The sequence below is a fragment of the Dermacentor andersoni genome, unplaced genomic scaffold, assembly GCF_023375885.2.
Source record: "Dermacentor andersoni unplaced genomic scaffold, qqDerAnde1_hic_scaffold ctg00000041.1, whole genome shotgun sequence".
In the NCBI taxonomy this organism is placed as follows: Eukaryota; Metazoa; Arthropoda; class Arachnida; order Ixodida; family Ixodidae; genus Dermacentor; species Dermacentor andersoni.
In genome coordinates this window covers 2649261-2673514 of record NW_027314754.1, presented here as the reverse complement: position 1 = coordinate 2673514, position 24254 = coordinate 2649261, and the positions used below count along the sequence as shown (strand labels likewise).

The following is a 24254-nucleotide window of genomic DNA, read 5'->3' as shown; positions in this document are numbered from 1 at the left end:
AGGGCGCGGAAAATGACTGCAGAGCTTGAGGCCATGTTGTAAACAACTTATGTATTGCCTCACAAGAAAGTTAGTTTTACCAAACTTTAAGTTAGTTTTACCAAACTTTAGTCAGCGCATGCTATGCAGCATGAACGTGTTGCCTGCTGTTCTAGTGCTTTAGCGTATTTTGTGATGCGCTACTCTCATACGGCGTACGTTAGGCCTACTGCGCAAGCGCCGCCTCTGTGCAGATCAGTGGTATAGATGCCGAGATATTAATGTTATGCATACCGTCACATGACGTACCGCAGTATAGTATAGAGTTGAAGTATTCGATGAATAATCAGGGAGTGTTCTGTATCGCCAGCGCGTCATGAATGCTGGCGCCATCTGCTAGGAGAAAATCAAAGTAGTTTCCTCTCTTTGTGCTGTCTCTTTAGTCCTAGCAGCGTCAAAACAAACGGCTGATCTGAGTAACACCTGTGGAACGTGGAGATTGAAGTTTAGATGAGACTAAGCGATGTCTGATTTAAAAATTGATTGTTCTTGCTGTCATGGCAAACAGGAAACAGAAAGGGCGAATTCGGAGCGAAAGGGGCGTTCTACAGTTGGTTTAGTTCAAGTGATTTTGCGCGACAAAAGACGACACGGACGTGAGAGAAGGCGACACACCAAGCGCAAACTTCCAACTAAGTTTATTGTGCCACTGAATCGATTTTATACAAGTGAAGCAGTGTAGACCGCGCATCCGCTTACAATACAATAAAGTGCGAATTCATGTAACAAAGTTACGAGTCATGTGATGCCGCCTCCAAGAAACTTAGTTATTTTTCTGTGAGCGCCAGAGACGGGAACCTAACAGACTTATCACCCAATTTCGCGAGCATCAGCGCTTCAGATATTTAGATATTAGCTATTAGCTGCTGTTATTGCTATTAGCTGCAGATATTAGCTGCTGCGATTCCGTTACCGAATTACGGCAAAGTGCGCAGGATTCAGCACTATAGGATGGTCATGTACATTGTGCCTATAACCTATCACGCATCGCCGTAAGATAACACGCAAACTTACAACTCTATAAGGCCGCCAAAATACACAAGCAAAATTGCCACCACATTCAGAGTGTCGGTCAAGCAAATCTCAAGCGTGGCACAAACTCCCAAGTGTCCGGGAAGTTGTGCATGTTGGGTGCCAAGGGAAGGAACAGTCGCTCGAGCCCGGCAGAGGTCTAGCTTAGCTGCGGTGATTAGATTAGGAAATTAGCAGGCACCTTATGGAGTCCGTTGGTGCAATAGGACCTCGGTGGAGATCGATAGGAAAGGAGTTCGCTTTGAGCACGCATAAACTATGCGGTTTACGATGAATCAATCAACACTGCCAAAGCATTACGCTGAGCAAGAACAGGAGCTCAATGCACATGCGCTAAAAACCTGGTCGCGTTTTCAAATACGAGCAAATGCGATGAAAAATTTAACCTTACTCCACCTTGGCACGTCAGGCACTTCATATAGTATGCTCGAAGTTCTGAACATCCATCCAGCATAAACTGCGTAACAATGGCGTTATTTTCTCAGATTAAGTATTTGGAATTGCTATCAAGGAGCTCGTAAAAATCCGGATACCTTTGCTGCACATTTGTAGATTGAAATGTGAATTACTACTATCCTGAAAGCCGCAATACTTGCAAAAACGAAATCAAATGGTTGCCTTCCTTCACGTCTTGTGGTTTTGCCGTGTTACAGCGTTTACCACTGTGAAATATAATCTACTGCTGCATAAATTCTTATTAAAATGAAGCAAAGAGCTTTGTGTTAAGTTCTGGTATAATAATATCGTCATAATCCTCATGAAATCTTCTAGATCACATGCACATGCAGTTTGATGTGTTCATGGGAAAGTTCTTCAGGTTTCTATAACATGTGTTGTCGCTTTGAGTGATTTGAGCCGCATTTCTTGGAAGGCATGAAGATGCGAGCACAGTTCTGTAAAGAGCTGCCTTTGTTCCATTTATTATTTGATCAGTGATTTCTTAAATTTCGTGAACACAAATGTACCCTATAAGTGCCCAGTACGACCAAAAATTGAACGCCTCTGATAATTGTGCACTTACGGACCTAGACACAGAAATATGCGAAATGGTACAATCCTCTTCCAAATGATTAAATAAGACAGGGCCAGTTCTACATCGACAGCTGCAACCCTTTTGTTGATATTTTGACGCTTGGTTGAAAATAAATAAAAGACATGCAGCAAATCGACAAAGCATTTAAGGCTTATCGATTTACCGCTGCTGTGCGCGATACGCATCAGTTACTAAATATCTTGGCGATGAAAAAGCGATCAAGCAACAATCAAGTAGCCAGGTGACGTTGAGTTTACTCGCTTCTATTGTGGAACGAATAAAGTTGTCTCACTCACTCACTCACTCACTCACTCACTCACTCACTCACTCACTCACTCACTCACTCACTCACTCACTCACTCACTCACTCACTCACTCACTCACTCACTCGAAGCGCATTTCTATAAACAGTGTACATCACATCTATGGAGAGTATATAGTATCAAAATATTGGTTTCCAATCTACACTGTGAAGGTGGTTCGCCAGCACAGCTATGTTATCACCTAATCCGATAGACCAATGTGTGGTAGCCTTGAAATGGGTCCTGCCGCTGTTGTGCATATTGAAAGTTGCTGTTCCTTTCGTCGCTCGTCGTATTCGCGCTGCTCTTGAGGCGACCTAACTGTGCGTGGCTTCTTTTGGGCAGGAACTGCGGCGTATGCTTAGCTTGATCACGATGCGATTTGGCATACTGACGTTGCTGTTCGCGTCGCCAATCATGCTCGCGCTGCTTTTTGAGAGTCCTAACTATGAGTGACCTTTCCATAGGGCTACCCCAACACAAACGAGGTCGGTTGCTAAGCGGGTTCTTCGTTTACGTATGAAAGTGTAGTCACGTCACTGCCTGCTTCGTATGCTATCGTTGCCGCTTCCTGGCAACTTCAGCTTATGCAACCGCAATCTTTACAGGGAAACTCTTGCGGTGAACGCTATGCGTGAAGGTGAGCTTTCTGGTTCGTTTTATTTCATTCCCCCGCATGGCTGGCGCCGCTACTGCCGCGCATGCGCGGAGGAGAGTGCGGTCTGTTGATGCTGCAAGGAATTCAGCGACGCACGTGGTCTGAGCCTTCCGCTGCGATTGGTTGAATGGTCTGTCGACGGAGACACAGAAACCCCGGGATAGTAGTCATATACAGCTTCGCTGTGAAAAATGAAGACCACGGAACGCTAAGGGTGTTTTCCTAGCATTTTCGCGCCAGCATATGTTCTCATGTATATAAATGTTAGTTGTTTCTTTGAATCGGGTCTGGACTGCTATTTGGACTTCGCAATTAATTTACCACTAACATTTTCGGGTAGTATCCGGGACTACAACCGACCCAATTATGATGGGATTAACACCCAATTGGAACTTCCTTTGCTGAAGTTTTTCTGCCGTCGTTTGCTTCACGGTCCATGAATGAGAACTGGACACATTTCAAACCAAGTATTTGAGTTTGTTCACAAGTTTGTGGCACTGATTTTTATATCAATAGATACGAATCTAGCCTTTGGTTTACGAAACTTCGATCACTATGAAATAAAAAGAAACGATTGTACAATACCGCGAGACCTAGAATTAGTGCTTCTGACTGGAATAAATGCAAGAAATGCCTGCAAGCCTGTTTTAAAGCATACCGTGCAGCCAAAAACAAACAAGAATTATTCTCGGACTTGTACTCACTTAGCCATAATCGTAAAAACTTTTAGGAAGAAATTTGCCCTAATAATGATACTAAGCACATTGCAATACCCTATGCAAAACAAACACCGCTTTCTTATGAAGTTTGTCAACTTGATTTGAATAAGAACTTCTCATCTGTTGTTATACAGGAAGATTCTTACAAAGTGCCGTTCGTACCAGATCAAAACTCCGCCTTCACGTATTCAATAATAGTCACTGCCGAAGGTATCTCTAACCTGATTACCAGTTCTGAAGTTTCTACTTCATCAAGTATTGACAACAAACTTTATAAAATGCTGTAGAATACTACAGATATTTCCAGTTGCATTTCATGTCTCATTTTTTAACCAATCTATCATCTAGTGACTACCTAGGGACTAGAAGATTGCCAAGATCATCCCTCTTTTCAAATCTGGTGACAGTCACCTGGTAATTATCGATCTATTTTACTAATATGCCTACGCTCCAAATTTCTTGACCATGTTACAACTTTTCATATCTACTGTCACCTTGAATCCAGTAACTTTATCATATCTAATCAGCACGGTTTCAGGAAAGGCTATTCATGTGACACGAAGTTACTTGAATTCATGACTGAACTTCAACATAAATTCTAGCGAACAAACTCACGGCCTCTTCCTTGATTTCTCTAAAGCATTCGATACGGTACCCAATTTCCTAGTGGTCTGCCCTTCTTTTACATTCGTTAACGCTATCTTGGCTTCGTACCTTCTTGTCTTTGCTTCAGCAATTTACAGTAGTGAATAACTTTTCATGTAACCACTGCGGCGTCACGTCCGGCCTCCCCCCAATGCAGTGTCCTCTGTCCACTGCTCTCTTTATTACAGATTATTGACTTACCCGCTAACATATCATCCTCAATGACGTTGCTCACTGACGCCTGCATTCTCTGCCGTACTATTAAATGTTTCGATTACCGTTCTACTCTTCAAAATGACCTTGACCTAAAGTATAGCTGGTGAAAAACTTGCCAGATGTTCCTTGACGCCCCTAAATGCAAGTTATTTTCTTTTATCCATAGACGCACTAACTCAGTGTTTCGCTATTCCATCAATAATACCAAATTTGTAATGCCCCGTCGTAAATATCTTGGCGCCCATCTTATACCTTATCTTTCCTGGGCTACGCATACAGTTTTCATCTCTTCTAAACCTTCCGAAGTCCCTCGGTTATCTCCGTAGAAACTTGCGTAACACGCCTTCTAATGTGCGGAAATTAGCATACCTAACCTATGTTCTTTCGCAAGTGGAATTCGCTTCATCCACATAGTTACCATATCGGGAGTGCCTTATCAGCATGTCGAACGTTGTTCAGCTTAGATGAACAAGATTTATCTTGCGTAAGTATGGCCACTTTTCTAGCATTGCCCGAATAATAAAAAAAGACACTTGACTTGTCATTGAAAACTCGCTATGTTATGGCTCTTTAATATCTTTTTTCACCGGTGCATTTATACCAGTAAATCTCACCGTCTGTGGCTTCATGTGCCTCTGCGAATGTCACAACGCAGTCACAAAGCACTCAATTTCAAGCGCATACATTGTGAAACGCAGGCATTTCTCTCATCATCACTTACTCGCGCTATTGCACATTGGAACAATCTTCCAGACAACATAGCATTCGTGTCTAACCGCTAAACATTTCGTGATTACCTTAATACGCTCTTTGATAACGCTGTATAATGATGTTCCACTGTGCTATTTGTACCATTTGCCTTATTTTTATTTGATGCTAACATTTTCTGTCCTGTAGAACCTGTTACATGGCCTTGCTCAATGCTGGTCTATGGGCCTGTATGGCATTGTAAATAAATAAATGACGAATAAATAAATAATGAATAAATAAAAGAAGATGTAAAAACAAAGAAAGGATTTCTGAAATGTCTTTCCATTGAAATAAGTCAGAGGTTAGTACTGCTCGTGAAATACAACGTTTGCACACTTTAGACGTTGTTCTGTAATCTAACCGGACATTGTCTGAGAAATTCTGAGATCTTACCCGCGAAAGCCGCGATACCATTATGAGTTTTAATGGTCCGAGGCCATCTTTGGCCAAAGAGCGCCAAGTCTATGGATGCATTCAACGATTTATATCAATGCAAGAGTCAGACAACAATGACAAGGATGTTGAAGTGTGCTATATAAAGGGGTAATAATCTCGTAGTTGCAAATGTGTAAATGGTCTTGCTAAACAATGCTGTTAACGTTATATGAAATATTTCAACTGTGTATATGATAAATGGAGATTTCGGCGACTATAAGCGACCACTTGTTATATGTTAGATGCCGTGGTACGTGTTAGACATATTATTGGCAGTTTTCAGTGATTACAAGCGATAAATTGGTGCTTCGATGCCATCGGCAAAGTACTTTTACCATGCTAAAAGCTGTAAGGCCTCTAGGCATTCAATGCCTGATGCTCCTCACGTTTGTGATGGAGCATGGTGGTTGGGATTGTAGCGCACATTGCTTCAAAACTGGACATTGGCGAAGGAATTAAGAACTCTTGACGCTAAACATAGGGTCACGGGATAAGAAGAATGCAAGGTGAGGTGGTACATAAGGCGTGTAAAGTTCTTTAAGATTCTGTATCATTACTTGGTGAAATCCTCGACATTCAATTAAGATGTGCCGGACTGTAAGTTGTTCTCCACATTTTGCGCATATGGTTGGTTGTGCGCCTGTTAACAAGTACATGTGTGTTGCGTACGTGCCTCCTGCACGTAGCCTACATAGTGTGCTGCCGTAATCCCACTGTGAGACCCGCCTTAGTGCAGGATTACGAAATAATTCTCACCGCCTTCGGTACATTAACGCGCAACAATACCTCTAATTTCTTCTGTCACGTTTCTGCGTAATTAGCCCGCAGGCTCGCTCTCATAGAATACCACAAGTCGCACGCGTACCATCAGTTTACAAGCTCTCCGCCAAAGAAGTCTTTTTGTCGATTTCTACGCCGTCACTGCGATGGTCTCTACGAGATTTCGACGACCGGGCTGTTCTCCCTTTGGGGAATTCTCGGAACAGTCTCCGCGCAGTTCTTAGACCGTGTGAAAAGTTCTCGCCACTGTGGGCCCCTTTTCCTAGGCGTTTAAAGGCGTGCCAAAGCATCGCCCTCCCCCTCCCCCCTCCCCTTATCTTTTGGCGACAGTGTCAGCGCTCCCGAATTCATAGGTAGGGATCAACAGGCAATTACTCCGGCATACGAGCGCTTCACGAACAGTCGATTACCGTGCCCATAGAAAGAGGCGAGAAACTTCTTGTACAACTTTAGTGCGCCACGCCGCCTATTCTGCACGTTCGAGAGATCAGCGGCTTAAATGGCTGGCTTGCGTAGCGGTTCAGCGAAGCGTACACTCGTTTGAAGAGGATGGTGACGCAACTGACATTCGCCGAATGGTTTAAATACGATGTCAGCCACGCGAGTGCACTGCATTGCGCAATAAACCCGAGACTGAAACGCGAACCGGCGACACACGTTTCCAGTATAACCCTCCACTTTGAGAACAAATACGGTCGGTCTTATCTGAAGCGTCTCGGCAGTGGCTCGTCGAACCAACGGTGAGGGAGTGTTAACAGCAGAAGAGATTTCAGCGTGGGTGGTACAATATGCGCACGTGAAGCCTGTGCCTTTCCGTTCCTTCAGCAAATAAGATCGTCAACGATTAGTGTTGAGCACATTTCAGGGAGCTGTTCAATACCTACATATTGCACCTCAAATAAATGCCCTAGCCTACGCAACTCAGGAGCAGTTGGCATGAGTGAGATAACGCTAGGTGTGCATCGAACTGTCGATAAAGGGCAATCCCAATGCATTTCGACTGCTTAAAATAAATACCTGCATGACTAATAATAGCTGTGCCAATGAGACTTGTCGGCCTGGCCATAAAAGAAACAGGTGTGCTGATGGTTTCATGCAGGATGACGCCACATGAAAACTTAATTTCCTTTAGGCCGTTTCATGACTTGAACCCTAAAACCTACTTATTTGTCTTCGATCTCTCAAAGTTTGAGCAAAATCTCGTGGTGGGTACATTCCAAGTGGAAGTGGTCGCTCGAGAATAGAGCCTTTGAATAAAAATTACATTTCTTCAGCACTGCGCACCAGCATGACCGTTACAGCACGCGCTCGCCAAGGAAATCCGCTTCTAATATTTTATTCTTACGCTCTGGTTTCTAGTTTTTCTTGTTCTCACGAATGCCTGAAAAGAATGAGTCGCAGCTTCTCCCGAAAGGAGAAGAATCGATTGCGACAGCAAATTAGCAGACAGCTGTACGAAATGAAGATGGTAGTTTTATCAGCCGCTATCCGCTTGTAAACATTCGCTCACCAACTAAAACAAGCATGGTCTCATGCGCGTACAAGCAAACATGAACACGTCTCACTCGATGACCGCGCAAACTCGATGTCAAAACGCTGGAGTGAGGAAACGCGGCAGCAGAAACGAGCGAATTGGCCTTCGCGCTGCCTCTCGCTTCAACCCGAGCTAAGCGGCAAAAACACGGCGCACACGAAGCTATCAGCACTCGGCGCATACTGTACCCATCACAGATATCTTTCAAAATAGAGCCCGCGCACGGGCGCGCCATACGCAGCAGAGCCGCGGGAGTACAACGACCCCCCTACTCACCCTCCCTTCGCCCCCCCCCCCCCCCCGATGCCTTGAACGCGACGGAAAGCGGCACGCTTCCCATCAACGTGGCACGCTTTCACTCGCACATACATCAAACGGCACGCAGCGACAATATCTCCCTTGTACGTTACACGGGGCATCACGACAGTGGCGACGCCGACGACACAAACGCGCCCTGAGTGTTCATATAATGGTATCGCAATAAAAATCAAGCGAGGCACGTTTCTTTCTCGCCTAGTTGCGACACAGAGCCGTTGGCATGCTCGCAACGCTTGGCATTCTATCGCGACAATGGTTTCCGGAGACGCTCGAGACTCCGGTCTACTTTCTAGCAGTGTAAGGAGAACAGAGAACGCAAGTAACGAGGTTGCGAAACGAATTATCGTGCTCACACTTGATACAACATAGCAGATTCGTAACACGCCGTGCTGGGCTAACTTTTGTCCCACTGCAAGGTATTACGAAGCTTTGAGCACAAATGGACGTTGAGCAAAAGGAATATTAGAAGCAGCTTATCGGCATATCATTTTCTATTTTGTGTCACATCTTCTTGAATCAAATATGTCCGCACGGATAAGCTTCAGTACCGCTGGAGTCCTAAACGGACACCATAGAGGAAAATTAGGTTGAGTTGTGTTAAAGCAGTGCCTCTCTAGAATACCGAAAAATTCTCTCGCACCATTACAGGCTTAGTAAACCAAAAGAGACGCAAAAAATAACAAGAAAAAAAAAGAAGAGTTGAGACGTCACTTACATGTTTCCGTACCATTTCACCGTGGCATCATGAATTAAAACGGCGTTGGCTCGTTCCTAATTGGTGGGATAGTTGATACGTTCGTAGCAGTGCTACTGACCTTAAGGATGAGAGAAAAAAAGGGGCACGAATATTTTTCATGTGATACCTAAATACAAGGCAACCAGCTTTATGCGAGTGTCAGCAGTTTTATGAATCGATTTTGGCAGACAATTGAGATATATACAAGATGTAATGCGTACGTTCCTTACCGAAGCAGAAACGTAAAATTGGTGGCATATGTTTCACGCCGGGGAAAGAAAGTAAAGAGCGGATTACTTGAATGTATTTCTTTATTGTTGTCCCTATATTCATATTGTGCCGGCTATTCAGATTAATTTCAATTCCACTCAAAGTATTATTTTTAATACATTGTGGACTGCACTAGCACAGCTGCTTAAATAAGACAAAGAACCATCACCACATTCTTCTGGTTATCGCAACTAGAGTACGACTGCTTCAACGACAGTCCCTAAAGACTTCCCAAGAACTGAAGCAGCACGATTTTACTGAGAACGTGAGAGACAACGTTCCCCACATTTCTAAGTCCAATTTCTTTCTCTATTGCCATGAAGCCCCCTTTGCAATAAAAATTATCTGTTTCGATTGAATTGTGAGAACACAAGGAAGAAAAATTACGAAATGACTAAAAATATGACCGCCCTTCCACTACCGTGAAGAGGGGTGCCAGCGAACCTCGGGATCCGCGGCTCTTCGTTGTCGTAACGCCTGGGCTTCGCACTCCTTCACGGCGAGGTCGGCACGTCGACGACGAGCTCCTTCGGGAGCGAGTTCCCGACAGCGTTCATCAAACGCCGCCTGTTCTTCGGCCGAACGCACGACGCGCGGCCCGCTCCAATTGCCGTTCCTTCAACGCAGCCTGCTCTTCGGCAGAACGAACTGAACGCGGCCTCCCCGTCTGACTGCTGGGCCTTTTAAGTGGCGAGAAACGGTGGGCGTCCGAGGCGAGCAAACACGCGACCACACTTTCCCTCCTCCGGAGAGAGGGGACGTCTGTGATTGGCACGCGCCTCGCACCACGTCAACTTTTTATGCATATAAAAGTCCGCTTTGAAGGACCCGCATGACAACCCAACAGTGGCTGAATCCGTTATCGTGGTCATCTCGCCTCCTGGAGGTCGGTGGTTCGAATCCTCAGCCCGACCAGCTATTTTCGCGCGGCTTGAGATTTTCGTACGGCAACACCGACGCCGAGAGGAGTGAGGCAATAGAAGCCGCGCTTGAAAAAAAATACGACAGAATGGTCGCTCCATTTCACTCCCACGAACATAATATAGTGGCACATTGTCTAAGCACAGGAAAATTAACCACATGTTTTCAACTGAACCTTGAGATATCGAAGAGTGAAATTATTGCATTTTTTATACTTGTATGCCTTTCAGATGAACAGATTTCCGTGTTACTACCACATGGCGCTTAGCTTGACATGTACTTTTCCGTTTATAGAGACACTGAAGAAGGCCTCGAAACTTGAGACAAATGCTCGGTAAAGTTGTTCTGAACAAATGGAGAAGAATCAACTGCGCGATGCTTTTGGCATGTGCATTGTGTCAAAAGAATATCTTCGCCTATCTATCTACTAGGAAGCAACGAAAAATCACATACTTAAGTGAATGCTGCAAAAGGGATCTGCACTGTCAGTCCCTAGCATTCTCTTCCGTAGTAAACAACTTTTCAAAATTAATATCTACAGTACGTGCAAGAATCGGCGCAAAAGACTGCGAGGCTCGCACGTTTTCTGCAGGGTGATGCAACTTGCGTCCCTCGGCATTTGAGCGAGTACACTATGTGGACGTTGCAAAGCAGGCTCGCAAAGGTAAACAACAGGTGATGAGGTAAACTACAGGAGAGCAGTGAATCGCCAAATACAACATTGTACGACACGTTATCGAGCACTTCGTGTCACAGAAGCAATTTGCCCAATACAAACACAGCCGTCCAGTTCCTTTCCCCAGAAAGAATGCCAACACAAGGCGGATAGTTGAGAAAGACATATCAAGACAGCAGTGGGAGGACAGCCATCACAGGGGTTCTCGTGTAGAAATACTATGGATGAAAATAAAAACGTTGATCGATACGCTGTAGCTCTGTCTTAAACCAAGCAAGAAAAAGGTGGGCCCGATGAAGGAAAAAAATGACATCACAATGAGGAGCAGACTAGCAGGAGCAAAAATGAAACAGACGACCTGCCTGAACAAAACTCAGTAGCTAGGGCATTGTGCTGCTTGACACGATGTCGCCTTCTCTGAGTAGAGATAGCGCAGAACACGTAAGGACGAAGAGGACTGACAGCAAAGCGCTGTCTACCACTTTCATGACCTGTCTCACTCATGAGAAAGAGAAGCCTCATGAGAAAGACAAGAAAGAAAGAGGAACCATTTATATCTTATTCAAACATCACCTTCATATAAGCTTAGCGTATTGTATCTTCGAAGCTGTTGATCGGTATGTAGATAACAATTGCTGTTGTCTTTTCAGTCCACGCGAAAACCACAAGCCACTCTACTATGTGAAGGGCTTGTTAGGATACTTATGTTAAAAAAAAATAGAGAATTGCGAGCATTCAGCACTTGAGACCGCATCTCTTGGCACCCGTTCCTGCGGCGAGCGTCGTTCCTCGTAGCCGAGCGAACGCACGCAGCGAAGTATAAAAGCGAATGCGGAGCACCTCGGAAAATTAAAGACGGTGATAGCGGAGAGAGCGCGAACAAGAATGTGGAGGAGGAGGGTTCAGCGGAACTGTGACGCAGAAAGCGGAGGAGGAGGATATGGTGAAAGCGTGAGAAGACAAGCGTAGTTCCGCGCAAGATTGTCTTTGCAGCGACAATGGCTACGAGATGGCGCCAGCGTAGCGAGCGTCATCGGTATGGAAAGAAAGCGTTGCAGGAGAGGAGATCGGCCGGCGGCGGCGGCTGGGAAGCGCGCCCACGCGTCACCCACACACTGCCTCTCGCGATATGCCGATTAGCGAAGCACTCGCGCCACACTTCGCTCAGTTTGCAACGTACCGCACGAGAGAAATTGTTGCTGCAAGCGAACATATCTCGAAATGAAAACACCTATGTAGCTGTGCTAGAATTTCGCATAAGGGAGTACGGAAATCGTCGGTGAATTTTTTACAGCAAAGCTGTTAGTCAGTGTTAGTAGTGAAGTGTGTTGGTCAGGAATTCTCGTGTCCGTCCGTAAAAAAAATAATAACCAAAAAAAGTTTACATCTCCTTTGGAATCAGGCATACAATACCGCTCAGTATTCATTTCAATAAAAAAAGCACAAGACAAGCTTCAAAGAGCATGGTGGATGATAAGGCGCCTGTAAACAATGCGAGGCACTTTCCTTCTCGTGTGCTTCCCGGTAAAGATTACGGTTGCATAAGCTGATCCGGTGGGAAAGGGTGAACAGCAGCTGACGAATTCATAAATGAGGTCACCATACTTCATATATAAAAGGGAGACCTGCCTAGCAACTCATTCAGTTCATTGCAGGACCACTATGGGTAGACCATGCAATGTCTACCGAGGAGTAGCGTGATTATGAGGAGCGCCGAAGAGTGCAAAATTGTAATGCTGAATGACTGTGTCGTGCTAAGACTAGGCAGAACAATAAAACATTTCATTGCCCCATCGACGGCATCTGAGTTGTTTTCTTACAGCTTCGCTGGCCATTCATTTTTGCAGGGTCGGGATGGCGAGTCATTTTTTTATATACTACGTATAAACGCTTTTATTTTGTATAGCAGCCATTGTCTCTTCCCGAAAGTTCGGACCCTACGACACTACGCACACATTCCATGGTGCTTCGCGCACAACCTTTAATTAAGGACACGGAACCAACCTGAACAAGGCGGAAGTATGAACGAAGCTTTAAAATCCATGCTCGTCTACCCATGAGATGCTCTGGCTCCCGATTTTCTTATATCCAGCACAACACAAAAGACTTTCTGGACACCTTCATATTCGAGTCCACATTTGAAGAAAATTTTATTCATGATGATCGTGATGATCTTTTGAAACATAGCAAGTCCTCAGTAGGAGGAATCACTCACGAATCGGGTATTGAACCACATATTGCAAATGCTGGAACAATTGAAGAAACGGAAGAATTGAAATGGGGAATAAGCGCTTAGCTTATCTGAGAATTTACAGGGAGGTGTATGAATGACTGGGTTTAAAAGAAGGAATAATTGTTTTTAAATGGCTTACATTGCAAGCAATATATAATTATAAAAGGGATAGCAAGGAAAAGCAGGGATCAGCATGTTAAGATATTTTAGCTTGAATGAAATCAAATGGACTGCCAAAGCAATTGCTGCGGCCCAGATCTCGCGCCAATGCTCTAAGGGAGTTAGGGCAAAACTCTTAAACTTAGACCGATATTACAAAGCAGACATTCAAGAAGCCTTTTTCATCGTACGCTGCAATGCCTTTTCGTCTGCGCAAGCAGTAACTTTTTCGGCAATTATCTAAATTGAGAATTTTCTTCAGCGAATAAGCAAACATATTGAGCAGCGCCATGTGCTACTCTTGCTTGTCGTATTTTGAAGTAAATTCCCGGTTAACAAGTTACATCGCAGCCTGGGAATTCAGTACGCCGCACAGAAAAGGTTTACGTCAACTCTTGACCTTGACTATAAGCAGCATGTGCCTCTCTAACTTCTTATTCTCTTGCCTTGGCAGACGTGCCATCTTGAACGCAAAGCATGTGAAATACTTGCTCTGAAGCCCCTTTATTACGGATTAGTATCATTCAGCGAGTGAAAATTACGGAAGCCAAAACAAATAAGGGACGTATTTTTTTACCTCCAAAATGATAACGATGACTGGACTTATGTTCGTTTAGAGTAAGATGTGTGTTCTCCACTCCGATGACGCATTGGCAGTGATGTACCGCTGTCTCAAGCCCAAGGTAGGATATTCAATTGGCTCCCAACTTTATTGTTGCCAGCAGCGACATTCTTCGTTGACTTTCTGACATTTTAACTCGATTTCGTGAGGAGCTAACTAAAAGCGACCGAGAAACAACAAAAAAAGTTTTCTGTAAGTAGTCTTCTACAAATGGTACAATTTAGAAACCGGGCGCACTCTTCATTAAGATGGCTTATTTTGCGAATGTCGAGCTTTTATTGCTACGCCAGCTAGTACCAGCAACGTTCCATACAAATACCCGTAAGAAATATTTCGAATACCGTGTGTACTCGTCTGAAAGCCGCACTTCTCGCCATCTTGACGAAGTGCGGCGCCTTACATTGGGTTGGGCCATCGCAGATCACATTTTCTCGCCGCGTATAACACCCTTGATTCTTAGTACAACAGGAGCGAACGTTGTTCTTAGAACGCATATACTTCTTGACGCTAACATGCCACGCAGATGGTGCCCGTCTATAGCCTTCACTACCGACGCTGTCACTCCAACTCAGATTCAGTTCGATGTCACACTCATGAGTACACTCGTCCTTGGTGCCCTCCATGGCGTTAGATTCGATCGCAACGCCAAAGATTTTTGACAACAATGCCCGACATCAGCTTGTGTACATGCGTTTAGATTCTCAGCAGGACATGCGTTCTGAAACTAGGAGCATATACAGAAGCTTCGTTACCCTCTTCTGTCTTCGAATTGTTTATTTGAACATTCGCTTTTCTCTGGAATTATAGGCTGCCAAGTTAGGGGCGCCGCTCTTAGATGAACGCGGCTCTTAGTCGACTATATACAGGACTTTATTTCTGCCCACTCGATTAATCCTTCTCCCATGGCAAGGTCTTACATAGTAAACAGGAACCTCCGCAGTCACAGCCTTCTTCGGCACAGGGTTGCAACGCAAATACGACTTCCCGAAGGGCCCGCTATCGCGTGCAATGTTTTGCGTAGGCTAACTCATCCGGCTAATAAGAAACCCGCGTTCCTACTTGATTTCCAAGAGTTGAGCTGCCTGCAGCTAAGTGGACTCTTGCTACCAAAACCTGTGTTCTGAGTGCCTGCGGGTGTAATTAGCCCAGCATCTGGAACTTTTCGTGGGCGGCAAAGAAGCAAAACTTCTAGACCTCGTTTCTAATTGAATCATTCCAACCGCTATACAACTAGCACTTGGTAAACAGATGGAGAAATTGAAATCAAGAATGCTGACGACAGTCACTTATTTGTTGCGTCTTGTTTCGAAAATCTCCCATAGCCTAACCATTTTCTTCTGTCTTTCGATTTGTAGTAAGGGTTGGTACAGAAGGCAAAATCGTTTGTTGATGCCACTGTGGGCAAGGACGTACCGAAATAAAAAATAATGAAGTCTCCCGTGTATTAACAAGGCAATTTTTTTGCATATTAAATTTATGACAGCAAGTGTGGCAGTAAGTGAACGAGCTAGGAGGAATTGGATTTTGCGGCGTTAAGTGGTAGTAAGGCAGACGTATAAAACTTCTTGGCATTGCGACGCAAACCTCACGGGGTGCCGACAGGATTGTGTCGCGAAGTACGACAAGATTGCATCGTTGCGCAAGGTTTCATCTTCAGTTATTTGCTTCGCGCTTTTTTTTTAATGATGCATGTATATAACAGAACGTGAACCAAACTACCATAGCAACTTTGATGACTACAACAATGTCGTGTTTCACTCTCGAAGACTAATTCCGCTGCCGCATAATGCGCTGATGCGGCATTATGTGACACTTCGTGTTTTTTGATCTTCCATTGCTTTTGGCCTTCGTCACTTGCTGGCACAATGGCGAGCATTGGTTATCGCGAGCACTGGCCACTCGCTGAGACGGGCGAATAGAAGCAAAAAGAAAGAAAAGCATTATTACACAGTAAGGCAGCTGAGCCTCCCGCTTACCAGGACTCGCGGGAGTAGCGGCAGTTTTCTGCAACGCAAACATAGGCGATGTTTCAGCTAACTCGTGCCAAACCTTCAAAAGTACACGGGTGCGCTGAGAGAGTGCAAGCAACCTATAATTATTTGCTTTCCTAAGGAGCAACTGAAATTATTTTTCGAGATGTGCTTTGAGATGTGCTTTGATCAATTGTTATCGAGAACAAAAAAATTAGGTAACGAACGATTGAAGTACAGTGTTCTAGGAAAAAAGGTATTCAATGTAGAATTTTAGCAGCCTTTTGAGATATGTCCAGCCTATGTCTTTCCATGGAAAGATCTGCTCTGGTTCTAGCTTTCTTTATTCAATTTTTTTCTGAGGGGGGGGAAAGGTGGGCTGATTACAAAACGCACGAGATTTGAAACGGCACCACGTGTTTCGGGAATTCCGAACAGAGGCATTAGTGTATTCGCCCATGGCACCAACGAACGAGCAATGCTGCTGGAAAACACCGAACGCATGAAAAGCAGCGAGCAACGGCGCTAGATAGAAAACAATGGTGTTCGTCTTTCTTTTTGCTGCGACATCTTGTCGGTTGAAGCAATGAATTAAATAGAGCCATGAAATATACGATAAATATAGAACAGTTATAGCGAACAAATACTATAAATACTATTTGTCGTACCCAGCACCTCCACCAGTCTGTTACGCCCACAAAAGGCGTTACTTTGAAGCCGGGTAGCGTTAGATGCGATGGCCTTGATCAGCTGAGCGTCTGTCGAGATTCAGCTAGCTATCCACCCGTCGTCTTCTTCGTTCAACTCTCTTCGGTGCCCCCGCATACTGTTTGTTGAGGCGTGAACAAACTTTGCACGTAAGAGCGTCACACTACAGATAAATAGCGAACGGCCATAAGTGGCGCGAATGGAAGACGACGGGTGTGGCCGTTGCCTCTCATTTGTACTTCATACGTTCGGTCTGCGTTCAGCATTGATCATTCATTTCCAGCACGGTTAAGGCCACTAATACCCCTGCGCGCAATCGTCTACTGACACGCTACGTGGAAATCTCACGTGTGCCTTTTTGACCTCTTAAAAATTATTACCACAGCAGCCTTCTTCGTAGTAATAAATTACTTCATATTTTTGAAAAGGCTACAGAACTTCTCGATTGAATTTTTTTTGTTTAGCTCAACACTTCAAAAGTCGTCAAATATTTATTGGTAAGTATCTAAGCTTTTAGGGACACATCCCTTGAGTACCTCAAAATGAAAGTGAAGAATGATAACTTTTAAAGCTAGGCATAAGTTAGCTGAACTACGCAGTGTTTAGTACGCACTGCCCAGAACAATCGCATACCCCATCTTCTGGGTCGTCATGCGTTATGTACAAGAATACGTGAGGTCTGGAGCTTTTTCAAATGCATATGCCAAGGAGGAAACAAGGACAAATGCTGTAACAGCAAGGATGCGAATGACAAGACGGTATGGTTTTCCCGCTGCTTATTTCTGCTCAGAAAAGGGGTAATTTTTTTTTAGATTTAGGCGGACGCGACAGCTACTAGGCTACGTATTGCTTATTCCTTATTTCACGTCAAAATTCGCAGTTTGTGGCAACGCAGCGTGCCAGAAAAATTTCTTCCATGCAAACGTGGCGTCGGCTATTAGTCACTCGAAGAGTTCAAGGCTGGGCTCCTTTGAACAAAAACAAAGCGACTTTGAAATCTATTATTGTTTATTGAATTCATTCAGGATTACGAAAACAGAACTTGTTTTGGCTGGTTGGCTCGTTGTTTTGGTCATTAAGGCGCTTATTTCAGGCTGTGTTATTGTGACAATCTGGACCGGCAATTGCTACAGCTGTTCTTCTCTTTCGCTGTTAAGGAATCAGTTACCACAGAAATGTAAGTTCAGTGTGGCCTAGTTATGCGAGTAGAAGACGTGGGACCTCCTTACAAAGTAGCCTCGGCCATTTGGAAAGCATTATCTCTTGCACATAAGCATTCCAAAGTCCTCTTCTTCGGTGGTTGTCAAGCAGAGTCATCCTTCCGACGCTGAAATGCCGGCAGGGCCAAATGAAGTGTTCCATGTCGCCACTTTCTTAACGTTTTATGACTGATAGAAAGCTACCTCATCCGAAATGTTTGAAGCTCCAACAACGCAATAAATAAACAAATAAATAAATAAATAAATGTAAGTGCAGTAGAATCTGAGTAAATGGAAATTGTTTAAACGGAACAATCTTCAAATATTTGTTGGCTTTGCATTTCGGTAATGCAAACAACTTTCGTTTATCGGAACCAACATCTTCGCCACCATCTGTAAATGGAACCTTCAGAAGCAAACTAGACAAATGTTTTTTTTTTTTCAGAAAGAGGGAGGATTCTAAATACATATTTTGCGATACCTTTCTTCTTACCCAGACAGCCATCCTTAGAAAGTGGTAGTAAGAAGCACAGGCAGGCAAACAATTTAACGCATTTTTAATTCGTAGCATGTACAGACCTGCACAGTTACCCACCGTGGTGGCTTAGCGTCTATGGCGTTGCGCTTCCAAGCACGAGGTCGCGGCTTCAAATCCCGCGAACTCGGCGGCGTAATGGGGGCGAAATGCATTTCATGTGCCGTGCATTGGGTACACAGTAATGATTCCCTGGTTGTCAAAATTAATCATTGAAATCGTGGTTCTGGCACGTAAAGCCCTAGAATTCGTTCGTTCGTTCGTTCGTTCGTTCGTTCGTTCGTTCGTTCGTTCGTTCGTTCGTTCGTTCGTTCGTTCGTTCGTTCGTTCGTTCGTTCGTTCGTTCGTTCGTTCGTTCGTTCGTTCGTTCGTTCGTTCGTTCGTTCGTTCGTTCGTTCGTTCGTTCGTTCGTTCGTTCGTTCGTTCGTTCGTTCGTTCGTTCGTTCGTTCGTTCGTTCGTTCGTTCGTTCGTTCGTTCGTTCGTTCGTTCGTTCGTTCGTTCGTTCGTTCGTTCGTTCGTTCGTTCGTTCGTTCGTTCGTTCGTTCGTTCGTTCGTTCGTTCGTTCGTTCGTTCGTTCGTTCGTTCGTTCGTTCGTTCGTTCGTTCGTTCGTTCGTTCGTTCGTTCGTTCGTTCGTTCGTTCGTTCGTTCGTTCGTTCGTTCGTTCGTTCGTTCGTTCGTTCGTTCGTTCGTTCGTTCGTTCGTTCGTTCGTTCGTTCGTTCGTTCGTTCGTTCGTTCGTTCGTTCGTTCGTTCGTTCGTTCGTTCGTTCGTTCGTTCGTTCGTTCGTTCGTTCGTTCGTTCGTTCGTTCGTTCGTTCGTTCGTTCGTTCGTTCGTTCGTTCGTTCGTTCGTTCGTTCGTTCGTTCGTTCGTTCGTTCGTTCGTTCGTTCGTTCGTTCGTTCGTTCGTTCGTTCGTTCGTTCGTTCGTTCGTTCGTTCGTTCGTTCGTTCGTTCGTTCGTTCGTTCGTTCGTTCGTTCGTTCGTTCGTTCGTTCGTTCGTTCGTTCGTTCGTTCGTTCGTTCGTTCGTTCGTTCGTTCGTTCGTTCGTTCGTTCGTTCGTTCGTTCGTTCGTTCGTTCGTTCGTTCGTTCGTTCGTTCGTTCGTTCGTTCGTTCGTTCGTTCGTTCGTTCGTTCGTTCGTTCGTTCGTTCGTTCGTTCGTTCGTTCGTTCGTTCGTTCGTTCGTTCGTTCGTTCGTTCGTTCGTTCGTTCGTTCGTTCGTTCGTTCGTTCGTTCGTTCGTTCGTTCGTTCGTTCGTTCGTTCGTTCGTTCGTTCGTTCGTTCGTTCGTTCGTTCGTTCGTTCGTTCGTTCGTTCGTTCGTTCGTTCGTTCGTTCGTTCGTTCGTTCGTTCGTTCGTTCGTTCGTTCGTTCGTTCGTTCGTTCGTTCGTTCGTTCGTTCGTTCGTTCGTTCGTTCGTTCGTTCGTTCGTTCGTTCGTTCGTTCGTTCGTTCGTTCGTTCGTTCGTTCGTTCGTTCGTTCGTTCGTTCGTTCGTTCGTTCGTTCGTTCGTTCGTTCGTTCGTTCGTTCGTTCGTTCGTTCGTTCGTTCGTTCGTTCGTTCGTTCGTTCGTTCGTTCGTTCGTTCGTTCGTTCGTTCGTTCGTTCGTTCGTTCGTTCGTTCGTTCGTTCGTTCGTTCGTTCGTTCGTTCGTTCGTTCGTTCGTTCGTTCGTTCGTTCGTTCGTTCGTTCGTTCGTTCGTTCGTTCGTTCGTTCGTTCGTTCGTTCGTTCGTTCGTTCGTTCGTTCGTTCGTTCGTTCGTTCGTTCGTTCGTTCGTTCGTTCGTTCGTTCGTTCGTTCGTTCGTTCGTTCGTTCGTTCGTTCGTTCGTTCGTTCGTTCGTTCGTTCGTTCGTTCGTTCGTTCGTTCGTTCGTTCGTTCGTTCGTTCGTTCGTTCGTTCGTTCGTTCGTTCGTTCGTTCGTTCGTTCGTTCGTTCGTTCGTTCGTTCGTTCGTTCGTTCGTTCGTTCGTTCGTTCGTTCGTTCGTTCGTTCGTTCGTTCGTTCGTTCGTTCGTTCGTTCGTTCGTTCGTTCGTTCGTTCGTTCGTTCGTTCGTTCGTTCGTTCGTTCGTTCGTTCGTTCGTTCGTTCGTTCGTTCGTTCGTTCGTTCGTTCGTTCGTTCGTTCGTTCGTTCGTTCGTTCGTTCGTTCGTTCGTTCGTTCGTTCGTTCGTTCGTTCGTTCGTTCGTTCGTTCGCTCGCTCGCTCGCTCGCTCGCTCGTTCCTTCGTTCGTTCGTTCGTTCGTTCGTTCGTTCGTTCGTTCGTTCGTTCGCTCGTTCGTTCGTTCGTTCGTTCGTTCGCTCGTTCGCTCGTTCGCTCGTTCACTCGTTCGTTCGTTCGTTCGTTCGTTCGTTCGCTCGCTCGCTCGCTCGCTCGCTCGGACCTGCACAGCTTCCCGGCACCGTCACTCGCCTCACAGACGATCAAGTTGAGAAGCACCAAATTTCTGGAGGACGGCCTGTTCGAGAATGTGGACTCCTCCTGCACGACCGCGTGTTATTTTGCCGCCATTGACTGGAGCAGTAAAAACTATTTTGTTCTTTCATGTTGCCGGTGGCCCCACCTTGAAACCAAAACTAGTTTGCGCATTCAATCGCCGTCGACCTGCCCCAAACCAGAAGGTAAGGTAGCTCATATTTTCATTTCTTTATTGTCAACACATCTAACAGTGCTAAGAGGCAGCATGGCATATATACTGTGCTGAACCTCTGTACAATTTTGTCAGTAAACGAAACTCTTGTAAATCGAAACATATTTCTTCGGTTCCTTGATGTTATTTGCAACAAGATTCTGCTGTATATCATAATTATATAGCTATAGGAAGTTGACTATATGAAAGAACACTTCAGAAGAGGACAAAATAATTATTACGCATCGCTTTGAAATATCCAACTAAGTCGTGAAGGTAGGACCTGTGCGTGAATTTGTTCTTTGATGTTTAGCGATATGGGACGACATTTGCTAAAATTCGAGCTCCGGTGCCTAAAAACGTGCACTCGCCAAGAATAAAATAAAAATAAAGAACAGACGTTTCGGACCCCGTCGGGTTACGTACGGGCACCTCAAGGAACCCTTACGCGGCCCGAAACGTCTGTTCTTTATTTTTATTTTATTCTTGGCGAGTCCACATTTCTTGGCACCAATATGTTTCCTCGCCAGGCGAGCTTTCGTCGAACACTTCACCAATTTCAGCTCTACATAAAAGCTTACATCGAACTGCTGCATCTAACATCCAAAACCTTACATCCAAACCCAACAAGTAGCATTTAAATCGATCAGGCGGTTTCCCAAAACAGATTTTTTCCACGTTTCAGCCATGCTTCAACAGAGATATCGGTGTTAGCCTCCGGTAGACGAAACTGCAGGCCCAAAATGGCAGCCAGTCACACAGCACCGCCTTTGCTTTCCACTATCGCTTCCGCACTATGTCATCTTGCATTACCGCTAATGGTTAAGACAGACACGTGGCATGCAGTTTCTTCATCGCTTTTATGCGCGGTCGCGTTAACTAGAAGGGAGCTGTATGTGACTACACCAAAATGAGACGCTGTCATAACACATGTGCACACGCAGGGTCTGAGCGGTCGGAAGTGCTGAAGTGCCCGCTGAGATCATTTCATCCTCCATAGGCGCTTGCCACGTGCTATTCCGCTGTGCCATAGGGGATCTTCAGAGTGTTCGTGGATAGGCGGAGGGTGAAAGAAACGCATTGCTGTTGCATCGACAAGATCTGCAGACGTGGCACTTCAGCACACCCACACATACAAAAAAAAAAAGTCTAAGCTGCATGCTTTACGGACGGTGGCCTTTAATGCCTGCAGGTATAGGTTAGGCATAAGTAAAGGAAGAGAATAAAAGAAAGGACGTGATCCGGTCATGTTGCAAAGTGCTCCCCTGACATCAGTAGTGACCCGCAATGCCATTACAACAGTGTTGTAATGTTAAAGTCGTCTTAGCGGCTAATTCTCATATAATTTTCTTCCGGGATAGTTTCGACAAAACAAGAGCTGCAGCCTTTTCCCGTAACCAGACTCCCTCCGTAGGCGGCTATGTATTGACACCAGATCGAAATTTTGTAACGTGTACAACTTCACTTTTATATTTTTCTTTTTTTGTACTAATGAATTTACATATCCTCAAACAGGTCTCCGTCGATTTTTAATTAAATAATTGATCAGGAACTACAGAACTTTCGACTACATGACGTCACACTACAGACGACAGAACTGCAGAAACAACGTCCCAAAATACGACAGACTGAAAATTTCGTGTTGTGTTTTTCTAATGGGAAGTCTGATGAGAATAACGCACTGCATACTGCCGCAGAAAAGTGCCTTGATGAGCCAGATGAAAGGTGCAAGCTAGATAATATCTTTCTTCCAAACGCGAAAAGTGACATCTTGCGAGAGCGGCCTCAAGTAAACAAATATTTCGTCGCTCCCCAACTGTCGTGCCAGGCTGCTCCTATTTCGGCAGTTTGCCATGCGGGATTCCAAAGCGCCTGTTGGGTGGAGACGCCCTCGGATTGGGGACGAAGACTTCTTTGCGAGAGCTGACGTCCCGTAACGACCGAACAGCAAGCCGTGTTATCACCGGCACCTATTTTACTAGTGGATACCCGGTGGCAGCTTCGGTTCCCCTCCCGTAGCCGCGGTCGAACCCTGCACCAACTCCGTTCGGGGTTGGACATGAAACACCCAAAGGCCACACCTAGAAATCAGTATCGGGTTTCATTCGAGACGCGGACTCCCACATGTAGCAGAGCAAGAAAAGACCGGGAGCCTCTTCAAAAAGCACGTTGGTTTCCTGTGGCACCACTATTCGAACCCAGTGCCTCCGGCATAAGAGGCGGATGCTCAAAACAACTACGTCAACACTGTGGTCGCGCAGGTACTTTTTTCCGATAGCAGTTATATATAAGGGACACTCAGGGGACTTTTCGCCATCGGTGTCGCCGTGCCCGTCACCCTTATGTTGCGGTTGCGTATAAGGATACCTATATATAAAACAAAGAAGTTATATTATCCACCTCCCCCCCCCCCCCCCCCCCGCCTGAATTCGAAGAAAACTTCAAGCACAGAAGCCGGATACCATAATCATTGGTCCAATGACACTTGCCGCAGCAGGTAGAATAGAGCACACAAATATGTCACGCGAGCATGAGATGTTTTGGCGCTCTTCCTTCTACCTATCAGAAGGCTTGCATGCTGCGTCGCATAATACACTGCACGCGCGTATAGACTACACACCATTGGACGAGTCCCCAGCATTCTCGCTTATTCAACTAATTGGTCATACACACTCCGGGGGAGTAGTCTAGAACTAAGCAGATTACTCCAAGTTAGTTATAACAACAAAATAACTTTCAGGAATGCTATAGAGGAAACGCGTCTCTAAAATTCAAATAAATGTTCAATGAAATCAGAATGATATTAAGAAATGTTAAGCAATATTTCAAAAGTACACAAAAAGCAAAAACAGATAAATTTAACAGGGCAATCGGTTGGGCTCCGCTAGAAATTTCTGTACCGCGGAGTAAACATCGAAGTGGCGGAATCGCAAAGTCCCCAAACGAAAGAGTCCTAGCTAAAAGCTAAACTTAGCCATCGCCCTTCGGTTCAAACTGCAGTTTTTTTTCATGCTAAACATGAATAACTTTCGAATAGTCCCTACCACACATGCTCTCAAATAATTTCCACTTTAGCTGGTTTAATACGAAGACCTGGACTCAATTAAAGAAATTACTACAGTTTCGAGAGATCATTGGTGCCAC

The 24254-nt window shown here is 45.1% G+C and overlaps 1 long non-coding RNA gene across 6 annotated transcripts in view; it reads right to left on the bottom strand.

Moving 5' to 3' along the window:
- Nucleotides 1-24254, bottom strand: part of LOC140214387 (uncharacterized) — a 227918-nt gene that overhangs the window by 99594 nt on the left and 104070 nt on the right. Inside the window, exon 3 of one of the 6 annotated variants that reach the window (XR_011891334.1) lies at nucleotides 9191-9276. The exons of the other annotated variants lie outside the window; for them this stretch is intronic. This is a non-coding gene — a long non-coding RNA (uncharacterized lncRNA). Of the gene's footprint in view, nucleotides 1-9190; nucleotides 9277-24254 lie in introns of those variants that run through there. 6 annotated transcript variants of the gene reach the window in all.